Source organism: Macaca fascicularis, chromosome 11, assembly GCF_037993035.2.
Source record: "Macaca fascicularis isolate 582-1 chromosome 11, T2T-MFA8v1.1".
NCBI classification, from domain to species: Eukaryota; Metazoa; Chordata; class Mammalia; order Primates; family Cercopithecidae; genus Macaca; species Macaca fascicularis.
This window is the reverse complement of record NC_088385.1, coordinates 18,251,166-18,272,804: the sequence shown is the minus strand read 5'-3', so window position 1 is coordinate 18,272,804 and position 21,639 is coordinate 18,251,166. Positions and strand designations below refer to the sequence as shown.

Here is a 21,639-nt window from a genome sequence, read left to right as displayed (position 1 = left end):
TGTTGGCCAGGCTGGTCTGGAACTCCTGACCTCAGGTGATCTGCCCGCCTCAGCCTCTCAAAGTGCTGGGATTACAGGCGTGAGCTACTCGATGTCTTTTAAATTATAGCAGTTCTATAAACATTTGTTTAACTAACTTCCAAACACTACAGAATTCCGTAATTATGTTCACTGGATGTTTTGTTCACAGAGCATTGGAGAGCTATCCGTTTGTTAATTCAAGAACACACAGGCATGAGCTAAGTGGCAACCTGGCACCAGGCATCATGCTAGGTGAGAGCAGAGGCACATGAGTCAGATGTGCCTCCTTGCACTCTAGGAGCTCACTCTGTAGTGAGAGGCAAACTCAAAAACTCAAATACACAGTTAGGATCTGAAGTGTTATTAGTTATCGAATTTGAATAACAGTCCAGATGACACCTACTCTTCCGCCTGTCTGAAATTCTATCTGAGCTTGCACCTTCTTATGGGACACTGCTTCTTTCCCACTCTCAATCTAATGAGGTCCTGACGAGGGTTGCTAATCATGCTACCCCGTCACTGGGTCTGAGCAGGTACCTTGAAGCAGTCTAGGGGAGTCATGGCACCTGGTCCCCTTCCTGTGATGCTCATGTGGACGAAGCCAGGCCATCCAGAGTGGTTCCTCTGAAGTTTTATAACTAGAATTCATGGGAAGGAGCTCTTGTTCCTCTCTGGCTTTAAGTATGTATGAATGCAGAGCTGAAGTGTTTGTCATTTCTGCCCCATGAAGATAGTTACTAGTGGTAGACTCCCTGATTTGGTCTGAGGCCCTGGTCACACTCATCCAAAGACCCAGTCACTGTGCAGTTTGGTGACACGAGTGAATAAATCCCAACATATTCTTTAATTTGTTTGATCTAGACTTCCAAGATTTGCATCCAAATATCCTGGCCAATACAAGAGAACTGTTCAGTGCCACCGACATGTAGACAAGAAGGCCCTCAATTCTGCTTCTGCAGATGGGTGTGAGGGAAGGCTTCAGGGAGCAAGTGATGTTTGAAAGATGCTCATGAGTTTGCCAGGGGAACACGGGTCAGAAAAGTCACTTGTTAAGAGGGAAGAGCATCCAGAGACCGCTAGAGTGTTTAGATCAACGGAGGATGCTCAGAATAGAGTGCTGGTGGCCCAAGACCAAGATGCGCCTTGCTAAGGAGTTTGGCAATTTTTTAGGCCAAAGGAAATAATGAACTGTTGTAATGCAGAAAAGTGATATGATTCGATTACAGTTCAGCAAGACTTATATAATTAGGAGTATGCAGAATAACAGGCTTACTGGGCTGACATAAGGCCAATAGACAGGAAGGAGGGTGTTGCAATAGTTCAGGCAGGTAAGATGCTGAGTCAGAACCAGTGCTGGCTGCACCAAATCAGGCTGTGTGACGTACATCCCGAGCATGGTCAGTGCTCCAGCTGGCAACCCAATAAATGATCAGACTTAGTAAAATCCTGCTGTGCTCAGGTTACCACTTAGGAAGGAATAGGCTGCTCCGTTCTTTTAAATAGTAATATTAATGATATTTGGTGCTTACGTAGCACCTATGGCCATGATTCTCTGCAGACATTACATAATGCATCCACTGAACATCCTTCCTGTCCAGCTACCAGGATACCTTTTCCACCCAGGTATTCTTTCTTTTCAGTTCCTTCAGGAAAATCAGAGTCCCAGAGCTACCCTTGCCAGGTTCCTTCTGACACTTGGCTAGAATTATTCACAGCTCTCAGAAATTGTCAGAGCAGATTTTGACTGTTGATCTCAAAGGCCAGGGATGGCCTCTCTCTAATCTTCCATTATTTATGCAGTCATTCCTCAGATATATTTTGGGCAACAAGCATGCATCAGAAACTGAGCAGAATGCTGGGGATACCCTCTACTTGGGAGTAAAGAGGAAAACAGGAGTTAGGAGCCTTCGCCCTTCCTAGAATTGTGTCTGACCAATAATAATAGCAATGATGATAATAAGGATGATGATGATGACATAACAAAGAACATCCACTTACATCGTACTTATTGTGTGCCAGAAACTTTCCTGAAGCTCGTATGGCAGGTTCTTAAATGCTTGTTGAATTAGAATATTTACAACCGGCTATGTAACTTTAGACTTTTTAATATGTATCCTAAATGTATCTCCTCAGATACAGTATGCCAGTTCTCTACTACTGCGGGATTTGGTGCCTGAGCCCAGTGTATGCTCAGTCTTTCCTGGTTTAATGGTCAGATGCAGGCTGGAGTGCAGTGGCCAGATCTCAGTAAGTAGATCTCGGTAAGCCTCCCAAATGCACCACCAAGTCTGCCTATTTTTTTGTATTTTTTGTAGAGACGGGGTTTCACCATGCTGCCCATGCTGGTCTCAAACTCCTGAGCTCAAGCAATCTGCCTACCTCAGCCTCCCATCATTCTTTATGGTTTCAGAATGAAGAAGACTCATCTCTTTTGCCTGTTATTTGGTAAAGGGACTCCCAACTGCCTATTGCTGTCAGGCAGGTAATATACATGTGAGAGGCAGCCAGGTATAAGAGGATACAAATGATGGAATGTTAGCAAACTGGAGGGTACATACATTGTTTAAGAGCATCATTAAAAAGCACAATTACAACAAAATAAACCCCTGCTGGCCAAAGAAAATACATTGGCAGGTCAGCCCCAGCCTGTAGGCTGCCAGATTACAGCCCCAGCCTGTAGGCTGCCTTGAATTCCTTGCACTGCCATTTCCTTGACCATTACTCATCTTTTGTCCTTCAGTTTCTAAATCATACACTATTTTCTTGGCCCAACCAGAGTGTAGGTGATAGCTACAGGCTGTCACCAGTTAAGCATTAATTTAAAATAAATACAAATGATATTTTCTTATCAAGTTGCCATATGTGTGTGCATGTGTATAATGACAGTTCAATATATATAATAATGTAACAATTATTTCCTGACTTCTAAAATGAACTCAGACTGGAAGCTCTGCACAACTCTTAATTTTGGAGATTAAATAAAACACGCTTGAGGAAAGAATTCAACTGGCCAGTTTTAAGTGAAAAGAAACTGTTGTGCCAAAGAGATGTGCCAAGATTTTATGTGATATGTAGGGTAGTATTAATAGTCATATATCACATTTTATATTTTAGAAAGCACTTTCAAATATATTTTCTCCTTTGATTCTCAGAACATTCCATTAAGTTATTATCTCAATTCACAGAAGAAGAAACTGAGGTTCAAAAAATTTAATGGATTTCTCAAGGCTACCCTATTATATTGTGGAGGAGACAGCACTCAAGGCAATTCTTATAACTACAGATTTTGTGACTCTATTATACTACAGTCCCTAGACTGTAAGATCCTGGAGCCAAGATGATTTCCCAAATGCCGCCTTTCACATCTGTACTTAATTGGTGGCAAATTCCCTCAGCACAAACTGTGACTGACTTCTTTTAGAATATGCTTGATAAATGCTCAAAAAGTGTAGCATCATGAAAAAAACAGAAATTTTGGAGACACAGAGACCCGGGTTCAAATCCCACTTAAGTGACAGTCTCTCATTTTTATTCTTTGAACCTCAGTTATTTAAGGTAAATCATGGAAATACTAAAAGCTTATTATGACAGGTTTTTTGGGGGTTAGAGACAAATGAAATCATATGTGCAAATTTTCCATCCAAGGACCCAATATTTAGGAGATCCTCCAAAAACAATGACTAATATTTCTACACAATTTGTGATCTGTTTTCTCATTGATTTTCTTTGAGACGTATACATTTTAGAAGGTGTATTTTTTTTTTTTTTTTTGGTCAGGACACTAACGCCATGATTCCTAATTGGTTCAACAACTATTCTGACTTGCAGTCTATTTATTCAGTAATCAGTATTACTTCTCTTTGTGGCATCACGAACAAGAGCAGCCAGTATTTCTTTTTCTCGTTTTGCCTGCAAATAACAGCCTGAGCTCACCTGTTTTACAGCTCACCTGTTTGATGGAAGGTTACCATGGGAACAGTTTTAGGGCCTACTGTGCTGAGAAGTTTAAAGACTTGGAAGCTGTGCTTGGCTGGTGACTGACTGGGTAGGGGGTCGGCCCACAACCCAGGAACCCATAAAAATACATTTGTTCTCAACAGCTCAGTGATCAGGTAAATTCCAAAACTGTGCAACATTCTTCTGGCATAATTTGTTATGAAAAACAGGGGTTCCTGACAGGTTCGTTTTGCCTCTGAAACAAGTTTTATTTTCATAAAATGAAGGGTCCACAAATATCATTTTGCCTGACTTTATTATTTCCCATCCTTCTTTTCCATGCTTACTGGTATTTCGAGTTTGAAAATGGTTTTTCCCCAGCAAGTTGTGAAAATGTAGCTGTCCCACTTATTGAAAGATCATGTGAAAGACGGTGGTGCTAATCATTTATTTTGGAATGGATGAGTTCCGTCAAATTTCCCCACAGGCATGAAATGTCAATTCAGCTGTGACACCAGTTAATTAAATCCTGATGATAGCGAACAAGAGTGCAGCCTACTTACGAAGCTCACAGCATATTTAGGCAGTACACTTGTGACCTTTTGTACGCACTGCCCTTTAACTCCCCTTCTTGTTGAGTTGTTAATATCAGCAACAACAAAATTGTCAGAGCTTTAAAGCAAATAGTTTATTGAGCCCTCCACCTTCACTAAGGTTTTCGGGGTCTTCTGAAAGACTGATCCCTATATATGCAGAATAAATTAAAGCCCAGAAGTTAAGGGAGATTTAGGGCAATACCTTACACAGATGCTTGACTCAACGTTTACCTTCAGATAGTTTTTAACAATTAAGTGCCTGCTGTATGCTTCTTGCTGAGAATGTGATAGTTAAGACAAGAAATCTGGTTTCTGTCCTAGTAGTGTTTTGAGTCTGTGGAGAGAGAGGAAATACATTATTTTAAATAACTAGATAACTGCAAGTGGAGAAAGCATTGTTAAGAAATACCTGATGATCAAGGAGCTCCTAGCAGGTGGCTCTAGCCTAGAGTAAGTGCTAGTTAGGCAGAGACCTATGGGCTGGTAAGAGTTGACCTGATGATGAGTTGGAGATAGAACAGGACCTAAGGACAGTGAATATGAAGACCTGGGTGCTGGAGAAAGCACAATGTGGATGAGAAACCAAAACAACATTAGAATGGCCAGTAGAGGAGGCATCATGGGAAACTTTGTAGACACTTCTAAAAAAGTTAGAGGCTTTATGCTAAAGGCAATGGGAAGCCACTTACACGCTATTTGGCAGGGAAGTGGGATGATCTGATTTACATTCTGTAATAGAAGCAAAAAGTTTATGATGTTACTTGCTGGCTCCAGAGTTCCTATTGGGGGTAGGAACTTTTATTGGAAAAATACTTGGTAACCAACCACTTGGGATAGAAGGAAATACTGATGGTGTGAGCTGAGGAACCCAGGCAAACAAACAAAAACCAGACATCCAAACTGGGATTCAAATCACAAAGGATTTAAATAAAGAATAAAGAAATCTAGAATAAAGAAAGGGTATAAGATAAGAGCCCCCAAGATGGTATGATGCTGGGATGAAGAAGGGGCAATCTGCCAATGGGAACATCCAGATGGTGAGAAGGGCAGAGGACATTCAAGACTGGAAATACCTAACGCACCATTGGAGTTCACATTCTGAATAGCAAATAGTTCTCCATCTCCCTGAGTCCTAATGTTCACTAAAGTCGGCTATATGGGCTCACAAGTGCTTTGTAGGAGTGGATCATCCATGGAACTTGTAGAAGGGGCTGAGTTTCACCTGGAGGTGTTAGGGTACAGAAGCAGTATTTGTGGAAGTTGGCTCCTGAGGGAAGAAGAATTTATAAGATTGAATGTTTATACCAAGTTAACAAAAACTCCAAGGGGGATTTTGGATTTCTATCAAAGTGGAATGAGACTTTAAGCCAATCTTAAAACTCAAGGGGCATTAAGAAGGTCCCTCTGGTTAGAGTATGACTAACTGGTTGGTGGGTGTAGGCAGCAGTGGATGTGACTGCATTAGGCTAGGAGAGAAATTATGGCCACTAAGACTAGGGTGGTATCGGGCGGAATTTAGAAGCCATATCCCTTAGCACTGAGTTACTTAAGAATGGATTAGTTGTGGGCTGGTTACAGTGTTGATTTGTACACACACACACACACACACACACACTCACCCCTACCTCACTACCATAAAAAAAAACCAACTGCAGGGGAGCAGATACTAGCTGGGAAGGAGGGAGGGTGACATATATCATTAGTTCAGTTTGATGTATACAAAGTATGAGATGCCTGTGGGCATCCAAGCGCAGATGCCAAATAGGTGATGGGATACATGGATCCAGAATTCAGAAGAGAGGTCTGAATCTAATATTTGGAAGTGATTGACTCAGAGATGAAGCTATGAGAATCAAGGAAATAGCATAGTGTGCTATGCACCTAGAGCTTGCTTTTATTAAGAGCCTACTTTGTGTTAAGTACTTTTTAGGCATTATTTCACTTAATCCTCTTAACAACTCCCTGAAGTAGATATTATTATTTGCACTTTTCAGATTAGCAGTCCAGCCTCTGAAAGATTAAGTAATATATCTAAGGCCACACAGCTTTAAGATGGTGGATATGAGAGTTAATCTCACATTCCTTTGATCCCAAAGCCTGTGTATTAACACTGATTCTACACTCCCTGCATGGCAGGTTTGTGCCACGGATGATTCCTTATTCTTTTTCAATCATGAGATATGAATATCACTTTAAGATCAGTCATTTTTATTACATGAGGAGTTACAGGGCAATTGGCTGTAGTGGAAACTGTAGTGATTTAAAGACAAATAGAGCTGAATATGAATGTTGGTTGCGTCGTATACAGACAAAATTTCTCTCAGCCTTAGGTTCTTCATCTATAAAATGGGAGAAGAACACCAACATTACAAGGTTGTTGTGAGATTAAAATGAAAAAATGTAATTAAGGTGCTTGCCATAGTTTAGATGTTACACACACTATATGCTTAATTTTGATGGTTTAAAAAAGTGGAAATTACGTTTAATGCATATTACTAGGAAAGTTCCCATTACAGGCATTGCCAGACTTCCTGAATAACATAAGAAACCCAACAGTCAAAGAACAAATTTAAATTTTCCTTTGCATAGGAACCCTCAACATCATGCTAAAAATCTAAAATAACCATCACACAATTTTTCAATGTGCATTTTTTCAGAAACCGTGATAACTCAGATTTGCTGTTACTTGAACTAGTGACAAACATAATTGAATCAGAATGATTACTTCTTGTGCTATTAAAATAGCCTCTGACATATTCTCGATCTTTTCTATTTTTATCTTCTTCAAAATACTAGATTATGAAGCATAATGGGATTATAGTGGAACAGGATTTTGTTAAAACAATAGAATTATGAAAACAACAGGATTATGTAGCGTAATGAGCAAAATGATTTTGATTAAAAAATCTGCTTATTAGATTGTTGTACACAGGCAAATTATATAGCCTGAGACTCAGTTCTCTCATCTGAAAAATGGGGTTAATACATCTTTCAGCCATAATTTTGTGATGATCATATTGGATAATATTTATAAACCACCTAACATAGCTGGGTGCATTCTAAGTATCCGATAAATAGCGAGCTCTGATCATGTGAGTATTCAGCATTTTAAAACTTAGGGAAAAATAAACCATGGGGTTTCTTATTCATTACCAAATAAAAACTAAATTACTTAGCTTAGCACTCAAAACCTTCCACAATTAGCCCCCAATTTACCATCCATCTTATCTGCCACTACTTCTCTGTCACAACCTCCATGAACTCCATTAAACAGCCAAACTCCTCAGTCTCCATATGCCCTGGCTGCTTCCCTGCCTATGTCCTATTTATGCATTCCTTCTTGTTGAAATATCCTGTCCCTGCTTCGAATATCTGACACTATTCAAGTACCACTTTCTGTGAGAAGCCTTTAGGACACCCCAGAAGGAATCAGTTTCTTTCTTCCTGTAAACTCACAACCTTCTGTCTGAATCTTAGGACACATCTTTCTGTACCTGGAAACATACAGCTCTACTAATTGGCAGATTGTTCTTAGAGTAAGACGTAGAAGTAATTTTAAATGTCTCTTCTTCTTTACTAAAATCCTTCTGTCCCCAAGTTAGGTATTTATAACATCTTCTTAAACCAATATATAAAGAAGAAATATGTTCAGATTATTCATAGAAAACAGAATAAAGCTAGAACATTTTGCACATTCATCTTCATTTCACAATGTTAACTTCAAATTGTCACCATTTCTAACTTTCCAATGCATGAGTAATATGTTCAGCCAGCACTGATGCTATTTTGAATTACAAGAAGGCTGGAATAACAATATGATATTTATGTTTTATAAATGAAGCTCAAAAATATCTTTGTCTTTGTGAACAGCTGTAAAAAGACAGTATTCAATTTACTGCACCATGTGAAAGGGTTCCATTCTTTGGAAGGATGGGCATTTATATAAATCGTGCTGTACTATTTGGTGTTAAGGAAACATTATTACTTTTACTTGACATATTGAACTTGTTAATTGGCATGTCATCATTAAATACTTTCTCATTGCTTGCTACCGTATGTATTTCAAAAAGTAAAAAGTAGAAATTTAGTATCATTAAAATAATGTTTTAAAGTGATTTTTATTATTAAAAAATTTTAATGGTACAAATTCTAATGACCATGTTGAAAATTTTCATAGAATTCTTTACAGAAATGTTTAAGTCTCTTTTCACACATTCGCCTATTATTTGAAAGCCTCTGTTCATAAAGATGGCTGTTATTGGTGGTCTGAAACAAGCATATGATGCTAATTTACAATAATCCACCCAGGTTACAAGAAACAAAATATCTCTATTTACCAAGGTTTTATTCAATTTATAATAAAGACTAAATAAAGTCAGCTGGGCGCAGTGGCTTATACCTGTAATCCCAGCACTTTGGGAGGCCAAGGCAGGCAGATCACTTGAGGCCAGGAGTTTGAGACCTGCCTGGCCAACATGGTGAAACCCCCTCTCCACTAAAAATACAAAAGAAAAAAACAAAAAATTAGTTGGGTGTGGTGGCATGTGCCTGTATTCCCAGTTACTCAGGAGGCTGAGGCGGGAGAATCCCTTAAACCCAGGAGGTGGAGCTTGCAGTGAGCCAAGATTGTGTCACTGCACTCCAGCCTGGGTGACAGAGTGAGACTCAGTCTCATAAAACAACAACAACAACAACAACAAAACTTAATAAAGTCATAGCATGCAGCATTTTCACCAGTGGCCATGTGTTGGATCCACACGATTTGAAGAAAACCAATGTTAATGTGCTTGAAGTTCTGAAACACGCCTTTCTTGTAGTCCATGTTAATTTTCCATTTGTTAACTACTTTATTTCTATTTCCTCCTCCCTGCATAAAATTCCCCTTCTCTCTTCTGCTGTGCCTCTTTTTTCTCACTTCTTCCTCTCTTTGCATTGTTTCTTACCATTTCCTTTGTGCTATGTTTAGTTAGCTCTGTATATAAAATTTCTGGGAGATTTTAGCCATTGAAGTACAGAGAATGAGACCTCACCTATTATCTATCACAGTATACAGTACAGTACTTTACTGTTTGGAACTTGAGGAATATCTGTAAAATTAAATTTATCTATCCATCCGTCTACCCAGCCTACATGTTTTGAGCCCTTAACCACATATTATCACTGTGGCTGTCCAGCCTACCCCTCCTATGTCAGAGTATTTTTTATTATTATTATAGTTCAGTTTCTGGGTTATTAAGGTAAAACCATATTATTGTATTACAGAAATGAAAGAATACCTGGATAAACAAAGAGAGCTAGTAGGAAAAGAAGCATGAAGGTAAAAAGGGAGGAAGGGGGAATCAGATGGAGAGAAAGAATATAAACAAAGAATAACTAGGAGACAATGAAGAAAGCTTGCAAATTGGGAATAAGAGTAATGTTGAATGATATAATAGTGACAGAATAAGACTGATATTTTGCATCTTTTCTGGTCATAACTCCTACCTATATAATTATTTAGTGCCTGACAAAGAAAGAAACTAATATAAATATCTCAATTGTTTCCTTATCCACCATCCATCTTCCTTTTTTTCTTCTATGACTATGTTATAATTTGTTTCTGATTTGCAGAGAATGCATTTTTAAAAAACCGTAGATAAAATCTTAATAAATCATATGTTGCTATGGGAACTAATAGAGCTTTAATATTCTCCCTTTCCATGCAGTGACTGTTCAATCACTGGGCTAAGGTGGTGCCACGGAGATTCAAATATTGGGTGGGAGATTGGGTGGAGATTTAGGATCTATTGATTCATAACTTTGAAGAGTTATGAATTAATAAAAGCTGAACCTTTGAGTAATTTCTAAGAATATTAAGAGATGCATGCCAGATTTCCTTTTAGGTCATAAGTATCCAGGATTTATTTTCTTTAAAATGACAATTTCTCTCAAGCCTTTCCCATTAAGTTAAGCTTTGAGAAAACAAATCACAGACCATTTTCAGAATAATTTAATAATATTTTATAATAATTAAATGCATTATTTTGCAAATATATTGGTGCATAATTTATAATAAATATGAATTATATATATAGCATATAACAGTATGATTCTTTGTTTCATTGGAATAAGAAATACTATTAAACTGATGCATTTGGTTAATTGATTAATGCATCTGCTTTTTAAAGTATTCCATTTAGCTTCAAAGTGAGAAGATTTTTAGTTATCAGGTAATTATAATTAAGCCCATACTGACTGCTGTAATTAAAGAGAGAAAAGGATAATAACAATTGTAATAGCTAGCACGTATTAAGTGAATAATAAATGCCAGGAATTTTTCTATGTGTCTTGAGTGAATTATACCTATTCCTTAAAGCAATATTTAGAGCTTATTATTATTTAATCAACAAAGGAAGTGGGAGGCAAGAATTCACATAGGCAATTCGAGCAATTATTTTTAGTGCTTACTTGGTGTTATCTACAAGAACATGATTGTGAGCACGGGAAACTGGTCTCAGCCCACACAGAGATAAGTTACAAATAAGCAATAATAGTAAGAAGCAACAAATATTATGACTAAAAGGACAGAGCACCATGGCAGCAAGAGTATCTTCCCAGTGATGGTGAAGATGATGCTTAAAAGGTGAGCAAGGCCGAGTGTGGTGGCTCACGCCTGTAATCCCAGCACTTTGGGAGGCCGAGGCGGGTGGGTCACTTAAGGTCAGGAGTTTGAGACCAGCCTGGCCAACATGATGAAACCCTGTCTCTACTGAAAAAATACAAAATTAGTCGGGAATCGTGGAGCACATCGGTAATTCCAGCTACTTGGGAGGCTGAGGCAGAACCACTTGAACCCAGAAGGTGGAGGTTGCAGTGAGCTGAGACTGCACCATTGCATTCCAGCCTGGGCAACAAGGGTGAAACCCCATCTCAAAAGAAAAAAGACGAGCAACACTCAGCTAAGTAAAGAGGCTGGTGAGTGTGGTGTATTTCAGGTGAGAGGGGATGGGAAGTAGCAGTGTGGTCAGGGACAGAAGACGAGCATAGCACCTTCAAGGAACAGAAAGGGCCTTGGGGCGGTTAAAGTGTTCCAAGCATAAGACGAATATGGTCAGCTTTTCTTTTTAGAACAAAGGAACGAGTAGTTGAATTGAGGGAGCAGGAAACCAAGAGAGCAGGAATCAGAAGACTAGTTAAAATGCTGTAGCAGGTCAGGCACGGTGGCTCACGCCTGTAATCCCAGCACTTTGGGAGGCTGAGGCGGGCGGATCACGAGGTCAGGAGATCGAGACCATCTTGGCTAACATGGTGAAACCCCGTCTCTACTAAAAATACAAAAATAGCCTGTAATCCCAGCACTTTGGGAAGCCGAGACAGGTGGATCACGAGGTCAGGAGATTGAGACCATCCTGGCTAACACGGTGAAATCCCATCTCTACTACAAAATAGAAAAAACTAGCCAGGCGAGGTGGCGGGCGTCTGTAGTCCCAGCTACTCGGGAGGCTGAGGCAGGAGAATGGCGTGAACCCGGGAGGCGGAGCTTGCAGTGAGCTGAGATCCGGCCACTGCACTCCAGCCTGGGCTACAGAGCGAGACTCCGTCTCAAAAACAAAACAAAACAAAAACAAACGAACAAACAACAACAACAATAAAAACAGATTGCTGTAGCAATAAATGAAGGAAGAGTGATTTGGACTAGTAAATAGCAGTGGTGGAGGAAATGAAGATGTTGACAAAAAGAGTCACACTCTGTAAAATATTTGAAGAGATTTATTCTGAGCCAAATATGAGTGACCATGTGGCGCAGCCCTTGAGAGACCCTGAGAACATGTGTCCAAGGTGGTTATGGTGCAGCTTGGTGTATACATTTTAGGGAGACATGAGGCTTCAATCAAATACATTTAAGAAATACATTGGTTTGGTCCAAAACGGTAGGACGACTCAGAGCTTGTGTTTCCAGCTTATAGGTAGATGTGAAAATTTTCTGCTTGACAATTGGTTGAGTTTATGTAAAGATCTGGGATCAATTGAAAGAAATGTCTGGGTTAAGATAAAGAATTGTGGAGACCAAAGTTCTTATTTGCAGAGGAAGCCTTCGGGTAGCAGGGTTCAGAGACTGGCTTGTAAAATGTTTCTTATCAGGCTTAAAGTCTGTGTTCACATTAATACCAGAGAGGCACCGTGAGGCATGTCTGACCCTCAGATTCCTGTCATGACCAGAACTGGTCTTTCAGGTTAAAATGTAAGAGTGCCCTGGCTGAGGAGGAAGTCCATTCAGGTGGTTGGCGGACCTGAGAATTTTATTTTTGGTTTCCAAGGGGAACAAGGAGAGATCTATTAAACAAAAATTAGCAAGTGTTCTGAGTGGGAAAAGGCCTCGAAACCCAGGTTGTACCAACTTCTTAATACACATGAGGAAACCCAAGACCCAGAAAAGGGAAGAGTCCTGTCCAAGAATATCTTGACGGTTTGAGGAAAATTCTCACTTAAACATAGGTCTTCTTGAACCCAGTCCAGTGGTATTTCCATTACAATGTTTCAACTTCATAAACTTACCAAATCAACTTATTTTCTCTTTTTTTTTCCCGTAAAGAATATGGCTTACCCAGGTTGGCTCTGTGTGCCTGCTGTAGAGGTACAGGGCAAATCAGGCATTTAGATGAATTGTTGGAGTTGTAAAGCTATTGTTGTAAATAAGTGATTGTTTTCGAAGAGGCAATGAAGACTCTTCCTTCATTATTTGTTATTTTAAAATTAGTGAACATAGAAAAATAAGAAATTGAAGGCTTTCTTTACTGCATTTAGTCACAAACACACTAGAAAATTATTACATCATGAGAAAAGCATCAAAATGTATATTGTGCTTTAGAGTAGAGTTTTTTCAAACTGAAAGGCATATGAAATCAGGAGGTCTGGGATACAGCCTGCAATTCCACATTTCTAATAAGCTTCTATGTGGTGCTAATGCTGCTGGTCCAGAAGATGCAGGGGCCTTTGAAAACAGTATGCTGAGAATAGATAGGGCTCAAGGACAGTATCTCCAACTGAACTTTTAATGAACTCCCATAGGCGCCAAGAAGGCGGGTAGATAAGAAAGAATATAGAAACAAGGTACTGAGTAGAAGGTTACATGTGGGAAAAGAAAGTTTGTTTTGCATTGCATTCTTTCTGCTGACGTGAGGTTTATGGAGTATAAATAAAGTGAGGCGGAGGCTCTGAGCGCAGCCGCCATGTTCTCTGTGTGTCTTTGTCTTTGTGTGTGTTCTTTCATTCTCCACCACCCCCGGTGCGGCCCCCAACAAGTGGCGCAGCGAGCAGGGTCAGCACGGGTGAGTAGGGGAGAACAAGAAGGGGAACCCCCTAGGGGCGGGTAAGGCTCAGATATTGTTAAGGGGAACCTTCTTAAGCTTTCATTATGGGGAATTCCATCTCTCTGGCCTCAGAATATTTACGGCTGTTTCAAGGACTATTGCTGTCTATAGGAGTAGAAGTGAAAGAAAAAGACTTTGAAGTGATTGTTTGCCCATGTTGAACAACATTGTTACTGGTTTCAGTATCAGACTAAAGTGCAGCTGAATCGCAGAGAATGGTTACAGGTAGTAAAAACTCTGCTTAGAGCTCTCCAGTTAGGGGATATTATGCCTCTAAAATTGTGGACCTTGTGTGACTCTATCACTCAGACATTAGAGTTACTTGAGACTGATTCAGAGTGTGGTAATGTAGCCACAGGAGGAAAGGTATCTGAGGATTTGGAAAATAAATAAATAAATAAATAAATAAATAAATCTGAAATGGAGCCCATTTGTGCCAGGATAACAGAGGATGGTGGGGGTAGCAAAAGGGGGAGAAGAGAAAAGGCCAGCTCTTCCTTCTTCTAAGGGAAATTCTGACATGCAGTGTATTATGGAAATGCTTCAACAAATATTACAGATACATTCTTCTAATTCACCTTTGTGAGCTTTCCCTGTTTCTTTTCTTTCTGCCCTGTTAAAAGAGGATTTTCTAGTGCCTCCAACCCCCCGGCTTCCTTATCTTTACCTTTGTTTGGCAAAGTTGAAGCCCTGTTCACATCAGACATACTTTAAATTTATACTAAACACCTGTTTAATATGTCAAAACCAGTGTATATGTATATTTTGTTGTTTGTTAAAATATTATGAGTATTTCAATAGTTAATAAATAAGCACATTAATATTAACTATTAATATTAATATAGTATTAATAACCCCAGCTAGGAAATTGTTATGTTATAGGGGTGCATAGGTTCCACCAATTTACACTCCAAACAGAAGTTGAGTATTCGAGCTGCTTAACACATTAACTACTTCTTGATATTTTCTGTGTTTTTAAATTTTAACCATTGTATTGTGTATGTAATGATTCTCAATTTGGTATTAATATACATATTTCCTAGTGAGTAATGATGTTAGACATATAGGTTTATTGTCATTTCCTTGTTCTGCTACTTTTGGTTGGGTTATTTGCCTTTTCTTATTAATATGTTGAGATTCTTTATATTTGGGGATATGAGTATTATATATTATATATACTTTTAATTAAAAAAAAATTTTAAGGAGCTGGATCTGTTTCCAATTATTTATGCTTCTTTTGCTCCTAATGCTCAGTTTTCAAATGGTGGCAATAATGTCCAATTTAATGCCTTACAAATTAAATTTTTAAAAAGAAATGAAAGCTGCCATTTCTAACTATGGACCTCAATCTCTTTTTATCCTTGGTCTTCTTGATATTTTTCATCAGAAAATTTGATAATTCCTATAGACTGGAAGACTTTGGGGAAGGCTTTTCTTGATCGTTCTCAGTGGTTACAATTGCACAGCTGGTAAATGAACAAGGCGCATGTACAGGCTAGAAAAAATGTTATGTGTGATCCCCCAGGAGCCACTGAGGAACAACTCACAGGCATGGGCCAATATGCTACTCTTAGTGCTCAGGCTGGTCTAGAAGATGTTGCCCTTACTCAAATCAAGACTTTGTTTTTAAGGGCCTAAAATAAGGTAGAGATAACAGGAAAATCTTCCCTTTCCTCTGTGAAGATTTTACAGGGCACAAATGAACAATATTCAGATTTCGTAGCCCATCTTCAGGATGCTGTCTTCAAAATTGTGGGTGCTGGCCTTGCTTCAAAAATTTTGTTACAAACATTGTCTTTTAAAAATGCTTATGCTGACTGTTAAAAATTGTTAAAATCGTTAAAGGCCAATGGGGCCAATTTAGATAAATATATTAAAACTTGTGTTAGTGTTGGAGGGGCTATTTATAATGCTCAATTATTTGCTGGAGCTTTGTCTAAAGCCTTAAAAGGAAATAACAAACAAGGTGTTTGCTTTCAGTGTGGTAAACCTAGACATTTCAAAAAAGAATGTCATAAAAATTGAACACTTTTATCCCTCAAGGCAGAAAGTTGCCTTCAGAGGTATACAAATGTTGTGGTAAAGGTCGACATTGGACAAATAAATGTCGTTCCAAAACTGATAAAAGTGGAAATTTACTATCTCCTCTCCTGGGAAATGGGAGCCGGGGCCCACAGGCTTGGGGCCCCAACAATTACAATACAAGTCTAATACAATATTCAGTGAGCAATGGCCTACAACATTAAGGAATAAATTCAAGTCCTCCTTAAGGATCCCACACCTTACCCCAGTTTCTCAGCTTTATGTGGCAACTAAGCAGAGCGCCGCTGCTGACTTAGTTATTACTCAGCCTTATACTTTGTCTCCTAATAGAGGAGTATATAAATTAGCTATTAGAGAGTGTGGCCCTTTGCCAAAAGGACATGATGTTACTAATAAAAGTCTTATTATGGTTCAAGTCTCACAATTTATATGCCTAGAGGCAGGGGAACGTATTCTCAATAGGGAGGGTTTGGTAGCACAGAAAAAACTGTTTTTTGGGAAACTTTAGTTTCTAATCAAAAGCCCTTATGTTCATTGTACATTAATGAAATAGTTTTTAAAGGGTTAATTGATACGGTGGTAAACATGTCTATTATTTGTTTAAATTAGAGGCCTATACAATAGGAAAAAAGACAAGTTGCAGTTATACTCACTGGCTTGGGTGCTGCTTCTGTGGTTTATCAAGACGTAGAACCTTTAACCTGTGTCGGTCCTAAAGGTTAACAAGGTCAAGTGTTTTTTATTTTTATATTGTTCCTATCAATATTAATTTTTGGGAACAAGATCTTTCACAACAATTTGCTGCTTTTTTAAACATTCCTCATATTTCCTCAGCTGCCAAAAATAAGATGTTCAAAATGGGCTACAATCCTTTAAACTCATAGCCACCACTCCTATTTAGGTGAAACAGTGACCATTATTTAAAGAAATATTTAGGACTCTAAAAGAGTAAGTCAAAAAACAAATGGCCGAGAGGAATATAAAGCCACGTATTTCTGCATGGAATTCCCGTCTTTGTCTTGTCTTAAAACTATAAATGTTTACATTAAACCTAGGGAAAGTTTACAGCCTGGTCTTCCTAATCCTGCCCTTATACCACAAAGTTAAAAATTAATAGTCATAGATCTCAAAAATTGTTTTTTCTCTATTCAGTTACAACATCTTTTTTCTATTCTAGAAGGAGACAGTCACTTGGACAGCTCACGTCATTTAACTCCTTTGGCTTTACAGGAACTCCAGCTTGTGGAAGAGCAACTTCAAAAGGCTCATTTACATTATATCCTTCCCGATGTTCCCCTTTCCCTTTGTTTATTTCATACTTTACCTTCTCCCACAGGAATGATTCATCAAACTAGTCGACCACTAAAATGGATCTTTTTGTCCAATAAAATATCTAAACGCTTGGCTACTTATATCGATCGTTTAGCTGAACTGATCATCAAAGGACGGCATCACTGTTGACAACTTTGGGGAGGAGATCCTTCCTTAATTATCTCTCAATTCACTCATAGTCAGATCACTTATCTTCTTGCAACTTCTGATTCTTGGCAAGAAGCTTCATCAATCTTGAGTTACAGTTTATCCTTATCCCTCGGTGCAATAGGGAGAATTGTTTGCTATTCTCACGGTCTTACTTGATTTCCCTACTACTGGTTGTAACATTGTTAGTGATTCTCAATACGCCGTTTATGTTACTTCTTATATTTCTCAGGCCACTTTACCTCTTTGTGCTACTTCTCTTCAGAAATTCTTTTCTTTGTTATCCTTTACTTTGAGCCAACGTCGAGCTCCTTTATTCATCACTCATCTTCGTTCTCATTCTCAACTTTCTGGACCATTAGTTCATGGTAATACTCAGATTGATTCACTTCTAATTGGCCACTTGCAGGCTGCAGAACAAGAACATGCTCTACATCACACTAATAGTTCTGGCCTTCAATGACGGTTTCATTTAACTCATAAATAAGCTCGTTCTCTTATTCGAGCTTGTCCTTCCTGTGCTCCTTTGAGCATTCCATCCTTCCATCCTGGGGTTAATCCACGAGATGTCCCTTCTTTTGGACGATTAAAATGTTCATCATACCATTGATACCTTTTCTCATTTCTGTTATTACTCATCTCTTAGTTTGTTTCGCCATCATGGGCATTCCTCTTATACTTAAAACTGATAATGCGGCCGGGCGCGGTGGCTCAAGCCTGTAATCCCAGCACTCTGGGAGGCCGAGACGGGTGGATCACGAGGTCAGGAGATCGAGACCATCCTGGCTAACACGGTGAAACCCCGTCTCTACGAAAAAAATACAAAAAACTAGCCGGGCGAGGTGGCGGGCGCCTGTAGTCCCAGCTACTCGGGAGGCTGAGGCAGGAGAATGGCGTGAACCCGGGAGGCGGAGCTTGCAGTGAGCTCAGATCTGGCCACTGCACTCCAGCCTGGGCGACAGAGCGAGACTCTGTCTCAAAAAAAAAACAAAAACAAAAACAAAAAAAAAAACAAAAAAAACTGATAATGCCCCTGCTTATGTCTCTCATAAATTATAAGTTTTCTTACAGCAATACAATATTCAACATATCACCGGTATCCCGGGCAACAGTCAAGGTCAAGCCATCATTGAGCATGCACATTTAACTTTAAAAACTTAACTATTAAAACAAAACAAAAAGGGGGAAATGAGCCCCCCAGAAACCAGATTTTGAAACCAGATTTTGAAGGTTCTTTTTACCTTAATTTTTTGAATCAATGGAGACAATTGCAAGACTCCGCTGTCGTAACCCATCTTTCCTCACCTCCCTCGGTGATAGTCCCCGCTGACAATTTAAAGATTTGGTATCCTAATGAAGAAGGTAAGTGTGTTCAAGGGCAAGTTCTAAAACAGGAACGGGGCTATGCTCTTGTTCTTACAGGGAGCGGACCTGAGTGGTTTCCTACAAGATGATTGAAACCCTGTTGAAAAGAAAACTGGATTCAGCATGCATTTCTTCCTTTGTTGGATGTGCCTCGGCGGGGGACTTATTTCTCTTAGTGAGGCTTTGTATGAATATTGGACTTATATTCCCTTTTCGCCCTTGTATCAGGGAGTCGCCTGAGGGGAGGCGGAAATTAAGGTTTTCACCAATGACACTACTTGGATGCCATCCCCCTATATAGACAAGGACAATATAGAACGGGAAACGGGAATTATAAACAACACATATCAATTTGGAGTGGAAGGACTTCCAATATGTATGGGAAATAGTTCTCATTGTCTCCGAAAATCGTATGAAGCCTGAGTTGTTCGCTATAATCATAGTTATGTGGCTGCTAATACTGTTATTATAATCATACTGTATATAGTAATGAAACTATTCCTAGTTCTTTACCTTTTTGTCCTATTCCAGAGGTTTCTCCTAATATTGAGGTGCTGGAGTGGCAACTATGTCGGGGAAATAAAACCCGGATTTTATTAGAATACAATGGGATGCAAATAACTGATTGAAGTGTGCACGGTGATTTTCAAATAAAATTTAGTCACATACCTTTGAAATGGCACCGGGTAAATAAAAGTATTGCTGCTAACAATAATGAAACCTTGGTATGGTGTGAAGGAGGCCTAAGTACAGAGTCATCTTTGGAAGTTGTTAGCTGCAGGCGATGCCATTAGCACTTTTGTGGGGAATATGTCTCTTAATCTTTCTAACCCAACTAATTCCTTTCATATTCAGTTATATCGGAATACCTCTCGATATATTATTGCTTGTGTCCGTAAGCCCTACCTATTATTAGCAGGGAATTTGATATGGGATAATAATACGGGAATTGTTAATTGTACAAATACGTGTACATTTTTGTCTTGCCTCAATCATTCTTGGTGGCACAACTTTGCTGGGGATATTTATATCCTCAGGGCTCGTAAGGAAATTTGGCTACCTGTTAATCTTACGTGACCGTGGGGGGCATCACCTCTTGAAACTTATATTTGGACTTCTCTTTAGCGAACCCGCCGTGCCCTTGGACTTATAATTGCCTCGGTGATGAGTCTTGTTGCCATTGCCTCCACTGCGGCTGTAGCAGGGCTCGCTCTTCATCAAAGCATACAAAATGCTGAATTTGTGCAGCAATGGCATGAACAATCTCACCGGTTATGGCTTCAACAACGAAACATTGATTCTCAACTTGCTGAAAGATTGGACAACATGGAACAAGCCTTGACATGGCTTGGAGATCAGCTCACTGTCCTCAGTACTCGGATAACATTACAATGTGATTGGAACTCCACTCAATTTTATGTAACGCCTGTGCTTTTTAACATCTCTCAAAATTGGACCGTAATCCAAAAATTATTAATAGGCCATAAAAATATTAGTTTGGACATCCAAGAGCTCACTCAGAACATTTCCGAAGCATTTCGACAACAATTACATGTGTTGTCTGGAACTGTAACCCTTCAGGAGCTGGGTCAGCGCCTTGCTGCCTTTAACCCATGGACCCAGATGAAGACATGGATTTCTACAATCTCTGGAAGTATATTGCTTTGGGCACTTGGATTGGGTCTACTTCTTTTGGTGATTCGATGCTCCCTCCGTCGCCTCCAAAAACAAAAGAAAACACAAGAACAAATATGGACTACCTTTTTAGGATTGAGGCAAAACAAAATTAAAAGGGGGGAAATGCAGGGGCCTTTGAAAACAGTATGCTGAGAATAGATAGGGCTCAAGGACAGTATCTCCAACTGAACTTTTAATGAACTCCCGTAGGCGCCAAGAAGGCGGGTAGATAAGAAAGAATATAGAAACAAGGTACTGAGTAGAAGGTTACATGTGGGAAAAGAAAGTTTGTTTTGCATTGCATTCTTTCTGCTGACGTGAGGTTTATGGAGTATAAATAAAGTGAGGCGGAGGCTCTGAGCGCGGCCGCCATGTTCTCTGTGTGTCTTTGTCTTTGTGTGTGTTCTTTCATTCTCCACCACCCCCGGTGCGGCCCCCAACAACAAGACACATGCTGGTAGCAAGGCCTTAGTTTTCAAAGTTTTTATCTCATAGTTTGCAAGCATGAACAGTTCCATCAGCAAGACCCTGAGCCATCTAGGCCTAAGCCCGGCATAAACAAGTCATTTTTGTTTATTGACTCAAAAATACTGAGAATTATTTTTGGTATGAAAATAGATGAATGAATGGAAAAGGTAATTTGCTGTCAATCCGGTGTGAAGCCTTCTTAGCAAGATGGTGGTTTCCACAACTACAGCAACACACACATGAGGCTCAGAGGCTTTAAATAAACCCAAGGAACATAAACCATGTGTCACACATTGACACATCTCCTTGACACCCTGGGTAGAGGAGCACTACACTCTGCTTTGGGCACCTGAGTTCAAATCCTCTTACCAGCTTTGTGATTAAAAATTTTGAGCCTATGTTTTTACTAAATCTTATACTTTATGATATGGTTTTTGTCAACTTTGTGTTTAGAATTGTAAGAAAAGGAAACGAGATAATGTGCATGAAAATTCTCTGTTACATAGAAGGCATTCAAGAATTAGAGGAGAGTAACATCAGCAATATAGCAGAATAGGAAGACTTGGGTCTTCCTTCCCATCATAAACTCAATGATTCAACAACCATACACAGACCAACTCCCTTTGTAATAAATCCAGAAGCCAGTTGAGAAGCTCTTGGATTTGAGGTGAACAGAAAACTAACCACATTGAAGCGATAGGAAA

General features: G+C 39.3%; 1 protein-coding gene and 1 long non-coding RNA gene across 3 annotated transcripts in view; one reads left to right on the top strand and one right to left on the bottom strand.

Moving 5' to 3' along the window:
- Positions 1–21,639, bottom strand: part of PTPRO (protein tyrosine phosphatase receptor type O) — a 278,715-nt gene that overhangs the window by 124,189 nt on the left and 132,887 nt on the right. The gene's annotated exons all lie outside the window — the stretch shown is intronic.
- LOC141408029 (uncharacterized) lies at positions 13,760–20,850 on the top strand. Its single transcript, XR_012420053.1, has 2 exons — positions 13,760–13,861; positions 18,848–20,850. It is a non-coding gene; the product is annotated as an uncharacterized lncRNA (long non-coding RNA).